This window comes from Chelonia mydas, chromosome 6 (genome assembly GCF_015237465.2).
Source record: "Chelonia mydas isolate rCheMyd1 chromosome 6, rCheMyd1.pri.v2, whole genome shotgun sequence".
Classification (NCBI taxonomy): Eukaryota; Metazoa; Chordata; order Testudines; family Cheloniidae; genus Chelonia; species Chelonia mydas.
In genome coordinates, this window is record NC_051246.2 from 92,706,923 (window position 1) to 92,723,424 (window position 16,502).

A 16,502-nucleotide genomic window follows, 5' to 3' on the forward strand; every position below is an offset into this window, starting at 1 on the left:
TGTCAGGTTTCTCTCTCCCACTGTGTCTGTCACTCTAGATGTAGAGCGCGCCGTCCCTGCTTCACGTGGCACCATGACAGCGCAATGCTGCTAGTGCTTGGGGGTAGAGAAGACTGAACTAGGCTGAGGGAGGATGCTGATTCCACCTGGAGGACTTTGGTGCGGCCATGGCGCCCCAGAGCAGAGTTAAGCATAGAAATGAGAGCTGGGAAGGATGCCCTGAGACAGCTAGCCCGTCCCACCCCCCTCTGTCAGCCAGTGCAGGGGCGTCCCCGGCATCCCCAGGGATGCAGGAGGGAGGAGAGAAGTAGGGGCAGGCTGCCAATTCTTCATTCATCACAACCCACACACATGCCATGATGGCCCCAACGTCCTGAGACCATCTTTTGTCTTGCGTCTCCAGAGACTTCTGGCCGCAGCTGCTGCAGGGAGGAGAGTTTCCCAGCTCCCAGGCTGCTCGTGGGAAGTTTAGCAGGAGGTGTGGGGGGGAGGGAGGAATTCACAGAACCTTTCGCCACCCCTTGACAAGTAGCTGCTGCTGTCCTCGGAGTGACTCCGTCGCCAGCCCCCGGTGTGACCCCTTCCAGCCGCCTCCGCTGGTATGTGACATTACAGGAGGCTTTTGTCTTTGTGTGACTTGTTGGTTTCAGAAAGCAAATCTCGGGGCTCTGCCCCTGGGTTCATGTGACTCTGTAGCAGGGTTTCCTAAACATGGGCCTGACCTGCCTCTCTTGAGAGCAGGAAAATCACTCAGGCTTCTCCTGTTGTCCCTCCGTTTAAAATGAGGGCTGTGCATGCATGGGGGTGGGAGGCAGCGGTGCCTTTGAGAAGCATCTTTTAATCCTAGATTGGGGCAGCCCTGTGTTTGGTTCCTAGTGTGGGGCTGTTTCCAATGGGGGACCCCGATGAGCTGTCTGTGCATTGGTTTGGGGTCAGAATATTCAAAATTAGCAGTGCGAGATTCCGATCAACCTCTCAGCTGGGCTCCAGCCTGCGCTGGGCAGCAGCAGGAAAGCAGACAGCAGCCTCTGCTCCCTTCTGCAGCCCTTCCATGGTTTTCAAACTACAACGCCCTCCTTGATGAGCTGCAGATGAAACTTTGGGAGAAGCAAGTAGTGTGGGGGGTGATTTGAGGGAGGTCCTGAGGGATTTGGGGGGTTGAGCAGGAAGTGGGAGTTGTAGTGTGCATGGGGAAGAGAGTCTCTCATTTGTTCTGCAGATTGAAAGATGGGGTGAGCCCCTGAATTTGTGAATGCTTGTACAGCTCCCTAGAGCTCTTGGGCATTCTTGTCCAGTTATGCAGAGTTAAACTGAGATGTCATGGGTGAGGCTCGTCTTGAGTCTAACGAGGGATCAGTTTCCACCGCAAAGCATGGGGCTTGCTTCCCCTCCTTTGAGTTTTGCCAAGTCCTCAGCAGCAAAGGAAACTGACTCTTCTTTTAACCTCCAAGGACTAGACGGAACCCTCCTGCACCTTACCTCCTCCCCAGAGGACCTGAGCTGTAGCCTGAGAGGACAGCCTCACATCCAGAGATGCTTGGCTTCAGAGAGAGGCTGATACTTTCCTTTTGTTTGCACACAAGATAAAGGTTCGTGTCAGGATTGAAGGAACAGTTCTGATTGGATGACCGTAATCCTGAGCTGCACATAGTAAAATCCTTATTGGCCACACCATTTGGATCTAAATAGCCACATCACCCACCCCTTGTATGCCTACACCCATGAAAAGACAATAGAAGGAAGGGGAAGGTGAAAGAGGAGAGGAAACATATTTCAACACCATTATTTCCTCCCTCCCCTGCCGCACTATTTGAGCTTCATTTGGTCACTGATGGCTGTTTAGGGCCCCATGCCATGCCATTCCCCATCCTGGACGTGCTGTGTGGATAAGCAAAGCTGTCCCTGGTTGCATCTACTCCAGCTGTGACATTACCTGTTCCTCTTCCTGTCGGTTAGATGGTAACATGGATAGCATTGCCCTGCAGTAAGTTTATGAGCAAGAGACATGCAAGGGCCTGTTTTCATAGAGAGAAGTAGCTGGCAGGCTGGTCTTGTGAAGAATGGACTGATGCCATGTTCCTTTGCACCGCATCTTTCAGACAACTACCTTATGGAATTAGGCACCAAATAATCAGCAGGGCAGGGTGACGCTAAGAGGCCAGAGAGAAAAGAGATTTGAAATTAGGTGGAACGTGGATCGGGTGAAGAAATATGGGGAGGCTGTTGTAGATTTTGGGAGCTGCAGAGGGGAAGGCTGTCTCACCAACCTGGTGGCACTGTGCAGAGGGACAGTAAGGAGTCTGGTGGTAGAATGACAGAGAAAGTGAGCAGGGGAGTAGAAAGAGGGACAGGCCTGGAGGTCCTCTGAGCCATAGCCCTGGAGCTTTTAAAAACAAAGATGGCAGATTTGAATCGTTCCCTGAAATGCTCCTGGAGCCAGCCATGGTCAGTGAGAGGGAGGCAACGGGACTGCTTCTGCTTGTGCATTGGAGAAGGTGGCAGCAGCACTGGGCAGGTGCTGGAGTCTGGAGAGCTGGGCTCTGGGGAGGCCATAGAGAAGGAAGCTGCCATGGCAGACGTGAGAGGAGTGGAAGATCTGGCTAAGATGTCGGTAGAGGCACAGCTGCAGCAAGGCTGGAAAGGTGGTAGGGTCAGATTGCCAGACAGGAAAGGTAGGCACCATGGTTAGAGACCGTAGGTGCAAATAGAAGATTTGAGTCAAGGGTGGAGCTGGGGCCGTATCTGTGTACAACAGAAGAACCCTAGTGATCCTAAGGTCCCAGGGGGATCCCCAGCCCTTCAGAAAATTGGGGGAGACATTCCATCAGGGATCCTTGACTGCGGATTGCTGGCCGATTCCCCTGATTATAGGGGACAGCAGGAGAGGACATTAGTAGTTTTGTGTTAGGTTTCTGGTCCGGGGCTATAGGCACCATTTCAATCAAAACATTTCTTGGTGGGACATTTGCATGTGGAATCTGGGTCTGATGGGCAGTGTGTAGTTCTTTGAGAGAGGGATGCCATGTAGTCCTAATGCAGAAGGCAACATATCCCAGATCACTGGGGTCTGATCTCTTTTCAGGACTCAGAGATAGTGATTTTCACACACGGCTTAATTTCCCTAGCCCATTAACAAGGTAATGACTAGATCCATAGGCTGTGTTCACCTCACAGAAGCTCACACGCTGTGCAGGGGCTGAGGGATGTGAAAGGAGGCTCAGATTTCCTGAATCTGCTGGCCTGGTGATTGGTCCCAGATCTGGTCTCATGGAGGGGCAGATTTTCTGCACACATCTGGGGTCTGATGGGATTAAAGCCCACTCCAAATGGCTGTGAGCAAAGGAAAATCTTCCCAAACAGATTCCAGTAGGGATAATCAGGGTGAGGTAGAGACTCTGGGATATCAGTCTCAAGGAGCTTGCCATCCCAGCACTAAGATATGGGCTCAGGGAGGTGGGGGTAGGAGGGCTTGGTAAGGTTGGGTAGGAAAACATGGGAGGAAACTTTTCTTGCACCAGTAACTCCCTCTACTGGAGACCCAAATGGCACTGCTGGGAGTGCAGAAATTTATCCTCCTGACCACTCCGTGGCACTGTGATGCCTGGATCATGAAGGAAAACGAGCAGAATGCCAAACACTGCCTAGTGCTGAGTTGATGTTCTTGGGGGCAAAGGGCAACATGCAGCTGAGGTTGAAGGGGCTTCCTGTGACGTTCCCCTCTGGTGTTATCTGGACTGGCTGTCTCTAGGTCACTCCAATCCTTGACTCTGGGAGCCAACCTGACCCTGCTCTGCTGTGAGAACCATCCACTCCTGGGCTGTTCACGCACAGCCTATGGCATGTAAGCTGCTCCCAGCTACTTGCAACCGAATGACACTAGCCAATATCTCTGGTCCCAGACACAACCCTAGGAACCTCCGTCTTGCAGTGTCCAGTTATGCCCCACTGAACGCTGCAAGCTTGTATGAGTTCATCAATTTAACAAAGAAATTGATATGTACCAGGCTTCTTATCCCAAGGGGAGTTTTTGACACGCTTCAAACCAAACGCACGGCTTCAGGTAGAATAAACAAACAGATGTATTAACTATAAAGATAGATTTTAAGTGATTATAAGTCAAAGCATAACAAGTCAGATTTGGGCAAATGAAATAAAAGCAAAATGCATTCTAAGATGATCTTAACACTTTCAATGCCCTTACAAGCTTAGATGCTTCTCACCACAGGCTGGCTGGTTGCTCTTCAGCCAGGCTTTCCCCTTTGATCAGCACTTCAGTCACTTGGTGTGATGTCTGTAGATGTAGGTGGAAGAGAGAGGAAGAGCATGGCAAATGTCTCTTCCTCTTATCATGTCCTTTCCTCCCTCTTGGCTTTCTAGCACCCTTCAGAGTCAGGAGAGGTGAGTCTCTCCAAGCAAGGTGGAGCAATTCCCCTAGTGTGGCCTCATGCAGGTGAGTCATTGCATTGTAACTCCCCTGCTGGACAATGGCTGCTGATGGGTTGTTTGACACCCTGCCTGGGCGTTGGTCACTTTCCTTGTTTTTGCCTCTGGGGAGCTAATATCTGGCTGATTCCCCCAACTTACAGCATGTTTTAGTGACAACCATACGACACAGTTCTTACAACTTCATATGCATTAATGCTATACATCTATGGATAGAGAAATGACTTTCAGCAGATCATAACCTTTCCCCTGATACCTTACAAGGCATGCTTTCTATGTAAGATCATGATTACATGAAAATGTGGAATATGGGGGTTACAGCACACTCCCCCAAGGTATAGAATGTCACACTTCCTCAGTAGCATTGCTTGTTGGACAGTGTCCCTGGCACCAGGTCAGCTTCTGGGGCTGTCAGTAGTTTACATCAGAGCTTCTCGGTATGCTCCCACATTCAGTACATTCCCCTGCCTTTATGTACATTTACAAATCACATTACATTCACTATCCATTGCATCCTGTGTTTTGGGATCAGCTTCGTTACTTTGCAGGAACCAATCCCTGGACAGCGTGCACTGTCCATGTTTGACTTTGCTCTTTACCTCATCTTTACACTCCGACTTCTCTTTTTCAGTCCAGAGCAACAGGATGCACCCCCAGCAGATCCTCTGTGGCAGAATAGGTTGTTCCCCTCTTTAGTCTCCAGGGCCTGTTTCCTGAAGGGCCTCAGGGACAGCAGCTGTTCTGGGCCAGAATGTGTGATTTGAAAAGAGAATGCTGTACGAAGGATGGGAGCCGGGAAATGGGAGAAGGGTGGTTTTTAGCCAGCCCTCATTTTTCAATATGGATTTGTGGTGAGTGATGGCATGAGACGGGAAGGGGGCTGTAAGGAAGAGCAATGTGTTTCCCTTTGAATATGTCTTTTCTAAGGGACAGCTGGTTTAAACAATAGGCAAACACTTGGGGCGGTGCTGTGAGGGGAGTGATGCCCCATTACTAAGAGGAGGAAGGACCAGGAAGATTCTGGAAAACTCCAGGGCAGTTGGGAAGGGAGTTGGTCTGAAGTAGGGAAATGGGGGCAGCTGAGGAATTGGGGAGGGGGGCATGTCTGGGGGAAACTTGCAGGAGGGGCCAGGGCCCCAGGAGCAGGTGGGAGACAGGGAGCTGGGCTGAAGCCAAAGGAAATGTTAGAGTGGAGCAGCTCCAGCTTCTGCTAGGGATATACAGATCCCTCCCTCCTCCCACACACACCTCAACGTCTAGCAGAGGGATTTGCCCCTCCACACATACACACCCCTTGCCACTGGAGATAGGGTTCCCTCCCCTCACTGCTGAAGATAGGGCTTTACCCCGAGAAGTGAGGGGGAACTTCATAGGGAGAGAGAATGAGTAAAGACTCTCCCCCCTGCCCAGTGGTGCAAGTAGTGCAGTACAGTACGCCATACCAGTGAGCTATTTATAGCTGGTACACCACACCAAAAAGTCACAAGAGGAGCATAACATGGGGCCGCCGGGCGGCCCCGCTCCGACAACTGCTCCAGCGCAGCTGTACCACCCCCAGGCCTTCCACGCAGCTGCGTGCCTGTGTCTCCTGTCCGGGGTCTGTACCGCAGCCCCGCCAGAGGGCTGGGAGCGGGGCTGGGAGCGGTACAGTGATGCCGGAGGAGTTGCCAGCGTGGGGCCGTACGACGTTCTGCTTCTTTTGCCACTGGCGTTCCAGAGCGCCCTGTGGTTTCAAAGTCTCCGGCGCAGTGAGAGAGGGACAGAGCCCCCCCTCCCCTCCCCGGGAACGTGGGATGGATCATGGGGAGGGGAGGTGGAGAGCACGGGGCCCCAGGCTGGGGGCGGGCTGGGGTCACGTGAGGAGTCAGGTGGGGAGGTCACGGCCCGCCCCTCCCCCTTTAGTTGGTGCAGCGTACCGATAAGAAATGAATTCTACTTGCACCGCTGTGGGCCCTGCTTTGGGTATCCTGTTCCCCCATCGCACTTCACTTTGCCCAGGTGGGAAATTCGGAGTGCCCTGCACAGGGCATGATGCGTTTGCTCTTTCCTGCCAGCCTGAGCTGAAGCGCTTTAGAGGTCACTGTGCCCTCCTCTGGTAAAGCCACATCTCCCACGTTTGTGCTGAGCTCAGCACTGGGGTATTGACGTACCTGTTCCAGCCTGAGATTGTTATTGATCCCTGTCTGTGGTGGTGAGTCAATGTAACCAGCTCAGTTTTCCTTGCCTACCCCTCTAGGATCACCACTGACCTTCCACTGATCATACAAAGTCATAGGTCTGAGCTTTATCAACTCTTCCCAGTTTGGGAGTGGGGAGAGGGGGGATTTAAGGGGCATTGACTTGACCTTCACATTACATCTCTCCCCACATCCCATTCCTGCAAGCTGGAGAAAACTCCCCCAGCACATACCTAGGAAGGGCAGATAGGGGAAGAGAGCAGGGAGAATGTAGTTCAGGAAGCAGTGTGATCTAGTGGCCAGAGCACAGAACTGGGAATCAGGGCTGCTGGGTTCTAATCCCACATCTTCTGTTGGCTCTCTGTGACCACCATGAGCCAGGCCCTTAGCCTCTTTGTGCCTCTGTTTTCTTATCTGCAAAACAAAGCTGATAGCCCCCCTGGGAGATGTGATCAGCCCTAGGCAAATACTGTCCCCAAAAGTGACTGACTATTCATTTTAATTTTACAAAGGATTTGCTTTGCTGTGTTCATGGTCTTTGTGCATTCACTTTCCAGAAATACCCTAGCACAGGGGTGGGCAAACTTTTTGGCCTGAGGGCCACATCTGGGTATGGAAATTGTATGGTGGGCCATGAATGCTCACAAAACTGGGGGTTGGGATGCGGGAGGGGGTGAGGGCTCCAGCTGGGGGTGCGGGCTCTGGTGTGGGTCCAGAAATGAGGCGTTCAGGGTGCATGCGGGGGCTCCAGGCTGGGGCAGCAGATTGGGGTGTGTGGGAAGGGTGGGGGCTCCAGCTGGGGGTGCGGGTTCTGGGGTGGGGCTGGGGATGAGAGGTTTGGGGTGCAGAAGGGTGCACTGGGCTGAGACCAAGGGGTTGAGAGGGTGGGAGGAGGATGAGGGCTGGGGGTTGGTGTGCAGGAGGGTGTCAGGTGTGCAGGGTCCAGGTGGCTCTTACCTCAAGCAGCTCCTGGAAGCAGCGGCATGTCCCCCCTCCGGCTCCTACATGGAGGCGCGGCCAGGCGGCACATGTGGGGCAAGTTCCGGACCCTGCTCCCCAGCAGGAGCTTGAGGGCCGGATTAAAACATCTGAAGGGCTGGATGTGGCCCCCGGGCGGTAGTTTGCCCACCCCTGCCCTAGCAAGTGAGTTTACTGGCAAGGATGTTCAAGGGAAAGGACAATATTCACGTAAAGCAAATTTCATATTTATAATAGGACATCTGATTCTGCACGTTACGCTCATCCAGTCAGACACCAGAAACATACTCTGTGTCCAGAAATTTGAAGAAATTGTCAGGCAAATCACTTTGGATAACACATCGAAGAGAATCACAGGCCACTCATGGACAGTTTGTGGACAGGAAAAAAACAAAATATGCCAAATGAATGATGAATTATGCATGATTCTACCCATGCTAGCTGTAAGATTTACTTAATTCTTTTCTTGTCTGTAGTTGCCTCCTTTAGAGGGTCTCAATGTCCTGTACAATGTGTTATTATTAATGTGGCAAGGACACAAGATCTGAAGGAGAAATATTTTGTCCAAACACAAATATCTGTATTAAGTGAGAAAAACTCAGGGCAGGTCACAGATTTATCTATAAATTGGATAAAATTTCTTATTTTATTGTATATATATTTCTTTGCCTTCTTTAGGATCTCTCACTTGTCATCTTGGTCAGGCAAGCAACGCGCTGTGACTTTTGCTTTTCTGCTAAACTCTTTTTTATTGTAACTTCATCAACCAGTCCCCTACCCCAGCTCATTCAGCTGTTTCATCCACCTGTTGTGCTCTGCCTGACATGCAGATTGTGAGCTCTCTGGGGCAGGGACCATTGTCTTTGGTCCATGTCTGTACAGCGCCTAGCACAGTGAGGGGATTGGTTGAGATTCCTAAGTGCTATCATAATACAAATAATAAATAATAATAGAAGGATCTCAAAGAACTTCATAGACATTAAGGGACACACCCATGTCTCTGTTGTAGATCAGGGTTATCCCCATTGTACAGATGGGGAAACCGAGGCACAGAGCAGGGAAGCGATTAGCCCAGGGTCATACAGTGAGTCAGTGGCACAGCTGGGAATAGAACCTGGTCTCCTGATTTCATGTCCCTGGCTTGTTCCGTTAGAACATGCTCACTTATTAGTATAATCTGTGTGGCCTTTCATCCCAAAGACCTTTACAAATTCTCTGTACACAGTAATCCCTGCACACAACATTGAAATGCAACCACCTCTGGTGCAGAACACAGAAGCTGTTTTACAGCACACAACAGTATGACACAACAGTTTAGAACAGAAGGGAAGCATAACCATGCATCCAGCTGAAAATGTCAGGGGAAATTTAGGGAGGTAGATTCCTAAGTACTTCCAAAATAAGAGATAAGAGTTTAAACCCAAATCCTCTTTTCCTATTAAGGGAAGTTGGGCAAGCTAGTTTTGGGGTACAGAGAGCAGTATGCTTCTTGGTTATTTATACTTGTGTTATTCAATGAACAGCTTAGAAAGGGGTAAGTAAGTGTCTAAAAGGCATTTCACTCAACCCAGCTCTCCCTTATAAAGAAATGATTTAATATACTGCAGTACTGACCCACCATACTGCTGCATACCGTGGTGTTAGCAGTGTTTTAGAATACCAGAGTATTTCACAATCATAATGACATGCGGAAATTAACCTATGCTTTCCAGTAGTAACCTTAAGAACATCTTGTGGGTCAGAGTTAAGAACCCTTTCAACATATGTATCGTTAGTATGATTATGACTCTGTAAATAAGGTATATAATTAGTGACCTCTCAGTTGAAAGAGTTCATAAGCATGTCTTGCAGGACAGAGCTCAGGTCTTTATGGGAATGTGTAAGGTGAAATTACCACTATATTATTGCTGACCAAACGTATGAAGCAAGAATCATAGAATATATATATATATTACCTTCAGCTGGTTATTCTCATGGTATGCCTGTAGTTATGTAGTTTGCATCAGAGTGTTAGTAACTTCTGCAACTTTAACCGTAAGGAAACCAGGATGTTTGTTTTGGAACACCTGTGCTGGAAAGGTGCCTGGTGCACTGGGGTCTGGAGAAGGAGACGTCTGAGGTGGGACTGAGGTTGATTGAAAAGTACTGGATAATGCACTGGGAGCCAGCTCAGGGCTCTGGGCTATGTGATGGGACTGGAGGGATTGTAATGAGGCTGAGTTGGGGCTGCGATTGAGTTGCAGAGGGGCAGGGTCATGGGCCTGGGTAGGAGGAGGGTGGAATGGAGCTGAACTAGAGGGAGGGCAGGGGTGCTGGGCAGGGGTGCTCTCTTTCTGGTCTCTGTGTGTATATAACGTCTTCTGCAGTTTCCACGATATGCTATGCATCCGATGAAGTGAGCTGTAGCTCACGAAAGCTCATGCTCAAATAAACTGGTTAGTCTCTAAGGTGCCACAAGTACTCCTTTTCTTTTTAAAATTTCTTACAATCTACAAAGTTCAGCAATAAAAAGGTGAATCAAGCTCAGGGAATTGGGGGCAGGAGAGATGGGGCAGGAGTTGGTTTGGGAGTTGAATTTGGGGAGCACACTGGAGGTTTGCCTTTGGGAGGCATATGGATAGGAAAACTTGGAGGGAAATGAAGTGCAGCATGTACAGGAAGAATCTGCTCCTGGATGGACGAAGATCAGCAAAGCTATAATCTGCTTCTCTAGATAGCTAGTGGGGAAGGGGGCAGCATCAGGGACCTAGTAGGCTCTCTCCTGTGGCAGGAAGAGTAAGTAGTGCTCATAAGGAACATAACATAAGGAACATAAGAACGGCCATACTGGGTCAGACTAAAGGTCCATCTAGCCCAGTATCCTGTCTTCCGACAGTGCACAGTGGCCACTGCCAGGTGCTTCAGTGGGAATGAACAGAACAGGTAATCATCAAGTGATCCATTCCCTGTCACTCTTGGAAACAGTCACCGGTCATGGGATCTAGCTCCAGGAAAGCAGGTCGGAGGTGGGATAGGAGCTGCAGGTTGCTAGGAGCCTCCTGGTTTATTTGCTAGAGGTCCAACAGCTCCGTCCATCAGAGACTTACTCTCCTTGTTAACAAAAGGGAGATTAATTATTTAGCAGCTGAAAATGCCAGATGGCGACAGCTCTGTTGTTTACCTGGGGAAGGGAGGGAGGGAGACATGCACCCAGCAGATGAACAGATTGAGTGCAGCTCTACAGGGAAGTGCCTAACCCTCACTGGCCCCGTGCCTTCGTCTGCTCCCCTGACGCCTCGCCAGCCTTCTGGGGCGGCTTTTTTCTCTCAGAGACCAATGGGCTGGGGCACTGGCAGGCTGAGAAGAGGGCTGCAGTAAATTCCCTTGTCCCCAGTTCACTTTTCAAAGGGCTCACCTTGCTCACACTCATATGCACCTGCTCATTCCTTTTCCATGAGACCACTTATCCCATGCACATGGAATCCCATTTCCAGAGCTTCTGTCATCTCCATGGGGCTGCCCTGGGGCTCACCGTATCATTCACCCTGACTTGATAAGGGGAGAAGGAGACAAGTGAGGAATGGGAGGCAGCCATACTGCAAAGAGTTCTTCTCAACCCCCCAAAACTAGGAGTTCAGCCCCTGATCCCAATGGGATCCAACTATCTAGTATAGACACAGCCTTAGGAAAGATCCTGCCAGTCCAAAAAGATGACATAGAACCTCTCCTGATGGGAGGCCTGCAGCCATCCCACCTTGGGCTGGGATCTTGTCAGACTTCACATGTTAAGCAGGATCAGGCCAAGTCAGTAAGTACTGGATGTGAGACCTCCAAGGTGCTTCAGGGAGCAGCCCGGGTGACTCAGTCACAGGCACCGAGTTGGCACTGACTGCACGGTCCCAGTGTGATGGTCGGGGATGCAGTTCTGGGGGGAGGGGGGGGGGAGATAACTCAGGAGGAGGAGGTGGGGGTGAGTACAGGACACAATACCCAACATAGTGCTAGGTGGCACTGTGCTGGATAAGATATAAGGTCTGAATCCTTGACCTCTCCTGGGGACTGAAGCTCCTGGGGCACTTTTCCTTTCCCCAGGAGTCAGCATGCTAACTAGATCCACAGGAACCTTTCCCAACCAAACCCCAAACTGCTTAAGCCTTGGTGAGTTCCAGGTTCGAAGGTAGAAGCCAAAGCATTTTGCACACATACAGATACTTTCTTTGAGGCTCTTCCATCAGAACATCTTGCTGCTCCTGTAGAGAGGCAGATTTTCTTTGCAGAGGGATTCTCATCTTTTTCTGTAGCAAAACCAATCACATCTGGTCCCAGAGGAGCAGAGCACCATACGAATCATGCACGTGCTTAGTCCCATGGGCAGGTCCATCAGGTCAAGCAAAGCCCCATCCTCATTGCACCGTGCTGAGCACAGCTGGTTGTCTCAGTTTTCACCTTCATTATTGCTTGGATCAGACCCACAACATAAGGCCAAATTCCAGGGGGAAGTGTGGTCTAGTGGGTAGGACACTTGACTGGGACTTGGGCAGTCTTGGTTCTATTCCTGGTTGAACTGTTGGGTTACCTTAATTTCTCTCTGTGCCTCTGTTTTCACTTTCACCCTTTGTCTGTCATGTCTATTTAGTCTGTAAGATCACTGGGGCAGAGACTGTCTCTTATTGGGTGTTTGTACAGCCCCTAACACAACAGAGCCCTGATCTTGGTTGTAATATAAATAAAAAGAAGGGTATGAAACCAACACTCACCAGCAGTGAGACCCAGCTTACCAACCTGCTTGTGAACAGACTCAGGGGTGTTTCATCTGGCTCTAGCATTAACAGCAATCAGGATGTTAGTGCTTGGCACATCTGCAGCACGTTACATTGCCATAGCACACTAGACACTTGAGGAAGGTTGAAACGAGACCAGCAGTTTGCAAGGAAATTGGCATGGCCTGGTGCAGCGGCTAGGGGTGCGGTGCAACATCATGAGGGATGGAGGTGGGGAACAAGCATGCCCAGCAAAACAGTAGTGAGGGCCCTTCCCTTCCCTTCTCCTTGCTAAGTATAACAGTTCATGGTACAAAAGCGAGCCCCAGTCAGCCTGTCCTAGGGATCCAGGATTTGCTGCACCAGATCCAAGCATTGCTCCCTGGCTTTCCTCTTCCCAATCCCTCGGAGGGAGACGGGGCATGGAAAGGAGCAGGATGCCAGTAGATCTGGACAGTGCTGGCTACATGCTCAGTGTTCATGGAACAAGGTGCTCAGCGCTACTTACGGAGCCATCATTTTAAAATGGTGCAGGACCCTGCATGCCGCTAGCCACAAAGTCCAGTCCCATGGTGCCTAGACAGCAGTGACTGGAGGCACTAAAAGGCAGCATTGGGGGTGGAAGCATATTGACTATAGGCTGCGGCACCAGGATAGCACTCCTCATAAGGTTCAGTACAGCCTGCCAACCCTGTCAGGCCAGGTTCCCTGAGCTAGATCCTCTCTCATCCCCAAAGCAGCAGGTTTAGTTGGATCCCAGGACCTTGCCCTCTGAATGCACAGAGACTAAGCACAGTCCCGCAGCGACAGCGAGGTCATCAGCATGGAAGAGAAGGTAGGTTCAAGGAGGGATATTGGAGACACTGCTACTCCCACAGACCCTGGGGATAGATCAGTCACCACTTCATCCTCTGCTGATACTGGAGAAAACCACAGACCCAAATCAGATCCTGTATTTCCGGGACTGGGCTTGGGCCCTGGATGTCACCTGTTGCTGCCGGCAGGGGGAAGGGGATGTTGTGTCATTCTTCTTGTGACCACCAACGAAAGCTTATGCTCAAATAAATTTGTTAGTCTCTAAGGTGCCACAAGTACTCCTGTTCTTTTTGTGGATACAGACTAACACAGCTGCTACTCTGAAACCTGTCATTATGCAAGGCACTGAATTTAGCCGTACGGAATGGAAATCCATCAACTTCATGATATATATCTTCTTACTATATGTTCCATTCTGTGCATCCGATGAAGTGAGCTGTAGCCCATGAAAGCTTATGCGCAAATAAATTTGTGAGTCTCTAAGGTGCCACAAGTACTCCTGTTCTTTTTGCAGATACAGACTAACATGGCTGCTACTCTGAAACAAGCCAGTGAGAGTTGCCCAGGAGGGAACCAGCTGAATAGTGACACTGAAATGTTTGTGATAAGCAAACTAGGGAAATAGACAAGCCTACTATGAGATGGGTGCACAACTGGTTGGAAAATCATACTCAGAGAGTAGTTATCAATGGTTCCCAGTCAAACTCACAGGGCATATTGAGTGGGGTCTCGCTGGGATCTCTTCTGGGCCTGGTTCTATTCAATTTCTTCATAAATTATTTGGGTAATGGCAAAGAGAGCACACTGATAAAGTTTGTGAATGAGACCAAGCTGGGAGAGGTTGCAAGTGCTTTGGAGGGCAGGATTAGAATTCAAAATGATCTTGACAAACTGGAGAATTGGTCTGAAATAAATAGGATGAAAGTCAATAAGGACAAGTGCAATGTACTAGACTTAGGAAGGAATAATTAATTCCACGCACACAAAATGGAAAAATGACTGCCTAGGAAGGAGTACTGCAGAAAAGGATCTGTGGGTTATAATGGATCACAAACTAAATATGAGTCAACAATGTAACACTATTGCAGAAAAAGCGAACATCATTCTGGGAAGTATTACAGACACGAAAAGTAATTCTTCCACTCTGCTTAGCACTGATAAGGACTCAGCTGGGGTATTGTGTCCAGTTCTCGGCACCACACTTCAGACTGGTGCAGACAAATTGGAGAAGGTGCAGAGGAGAGCAACACATATGATTAAAAGTCTAGAAAACATGACCTATGAGGGAAGACTGAAAGAGTTGGGTCTGTTGAAGTTTGGAGAATTGAAGGCTAAGGAGGGACATGATAATCTTCAAGTGCATTAAAGGTTGTTTTAAAGAGGAGGGTGATATATTGTTCTGGTGCACTGAGGACAGGATAAGAAGTAATGGGGTTAAATTGCAGCAAGAGAGATTTAGATTAAACTTGAGGTAAAACTTCCTAATGCATGGAACAAATTACCTAAGGAGGTTGTGGAATCCCAGCCATTGGAGGTTTGTAAGAACATGATAGACAAACACCTGTCAGGGATGGGCTAGATAATACTTAGTCCTGCCTCAGCGCAGGGGACTGGACTATATGACCTCTTGAAGTCCCTTCCAGTCCTACACATCTATGATTCTATAGGGAATCCATGTTGGCAACTGGCCACTTAGCACAGCATGACAAAATGAGGCCTTCAGAGAACTCTCACTGGGTTCTCACACATAGCCCCGAGTCCCTCTCACTGGGCACTGTCGTTCTTGGATCCTTTGGGACCCCTGGCTTAGCACTACCCCCCAACCACTCACTAAGCACTGTGCCCCATAGCTTTCTGGGGGTCCCTCACTAGATCCACCCCAGAGCCCCCTCTCTATTGAAACAAGTTAAAAGAGTTGTCATTAACATTCGTCCCATTTAGAAAAGCTATCCCTGATCTTGAAGCAGCTTCTGCTCCCCAGCCACCCAAAAAAGGTTGATTGTAACTTGCATAGCTGGATGGGATGGGGGAGGCTGGACACACATCAGGTGCTTGGCCACCTGCTGCAGAGTGCATTAGTTCAGAGGAGCTTGCAAATCTCATAGGGCCTGAGATTTTTGTTAGCCCTTTGTACAGAGGTCAGGGAGAGCTGGTGGCTAGACATACAGGTTTCACTGTGCTTGGTTTCTGGAGCAGCAGATTCCTGCTCGGAGACTCTGGCCCCTCTGTCTCCATCCAGTATTTTTTATTACTTGCCCTGTTGCTGAATCTGGAATCTTGGTTCCCTCTGCTACCCCTCCTCCAATGCACGGAAAGGCCATTCTGCACTACCTGGTATGCTGAGTTATGTAGCACTGCCAGAGGCCACCCAAGCACTGCCAGAGGCAAAACTTCAGCATGCTGCCCCCTCCAACCCTCTAGAACAGAGGTTCTCAGCTGGGTGCAGGAGGCATGTTAGACTTTTCAGTGGAGGGTGCAGTGAGAAAGTGGGGGGCCAAGTGCCAGGTCACAGCACCACACATTCAGGTTTGGCCTGGCCGCTCTTCCATCACGACGAGGGTGGGGGTGGGGCCGGCTGGGCCAAATCTGAGTGAGTGGCACTGTGACCTGGCACTTGGCCCCCCACTTTCTCACTGCACCCTTGGCGCATGGGGTCGCAGCGCCACTCAGCTTTAGCCCAGCCTCTCCTGCCTCTAGGCAGCTGCCTAGTTTGCCTATAGCTAAGGTGGCCCCATAGCACTTCTCTGTTTAATAATAATGGTGCAGACAGTTCCCCCTCCAGGTATCACAGAGATGGGAGCTTTGGAGAGAGCCTTCTTCCTGCCAAGTCACTCCTGACCGTCTGTGAAGCATAGCGCTGTGCCAATGGAGGTGCCATCTTTTGTATGAAAAATGAAGCTGGGGCCTTGGCTGTCCGTGCCCACTAAAGATTTCATGGCACTTAGTAAAACTAGGAGTTTTAATCCCACAGCCCAATTTAGGTAATTCTATTCTGCCTCCCTGAATTTACACAGCAGTTCCAGCAGCAGACAACAGTGGTCCCCCAACTGGTGCTGGCTGCTGCTCCTTGTTTCTAGCTGGTAACTCATACTCTTAAAGGTGAATAATGCATTTAACACCTTTCTAATGCCGCTTTCCGACTAGGCAATCTCTGTAGCTGCCTCAGAGCTGTTAGTTGATCCCTGGTGGGACTGGAGGCAGGGCCGGGTGATGGTGAACGGGTGTCTGTCAATGAAGATATGGCCCTTGCTATGAAAACATTGAGATCCCCTGGCATACAGGGTAGTTCTCCCACAACTTGCTGTGTGCTGTTGCTGTGTGCTGTTAAATGTTACACCTCAGAAGTGGA

At 49.9% G+C, this 16,502-nt stretch overlaps 1 protein-coding gene across 5 annotated transcripts in view; it reads left to right on the forward strand.

Moving 5' to 3' along the window:
* Positions 1-16,502, forward strand: part of TMEM63C (transmembrane protein 63C) — a 78,891-nt gene that overhangs the window by 31,302 nt on the left and 31,087 nt on the right. Inside the window, exons 1-2 of one of the 5 annotated variants that reach the window (XM_043549270.1) lie at positions 1,549-1,589; positions 4,378-4,450. The exons of the other annotated variants lie outside the window; for them this stretch is intronic. The gene's annotated coding sequence lies outside the window, so the exon portion shown is untranslated. Of the gene's footprint in view, positions 1-1,548; positions 1,590-4,377; positions 4,451-16,502 lie in introns of those variants that run through there. 5 annotated transcript variants of the gene reach the window in all.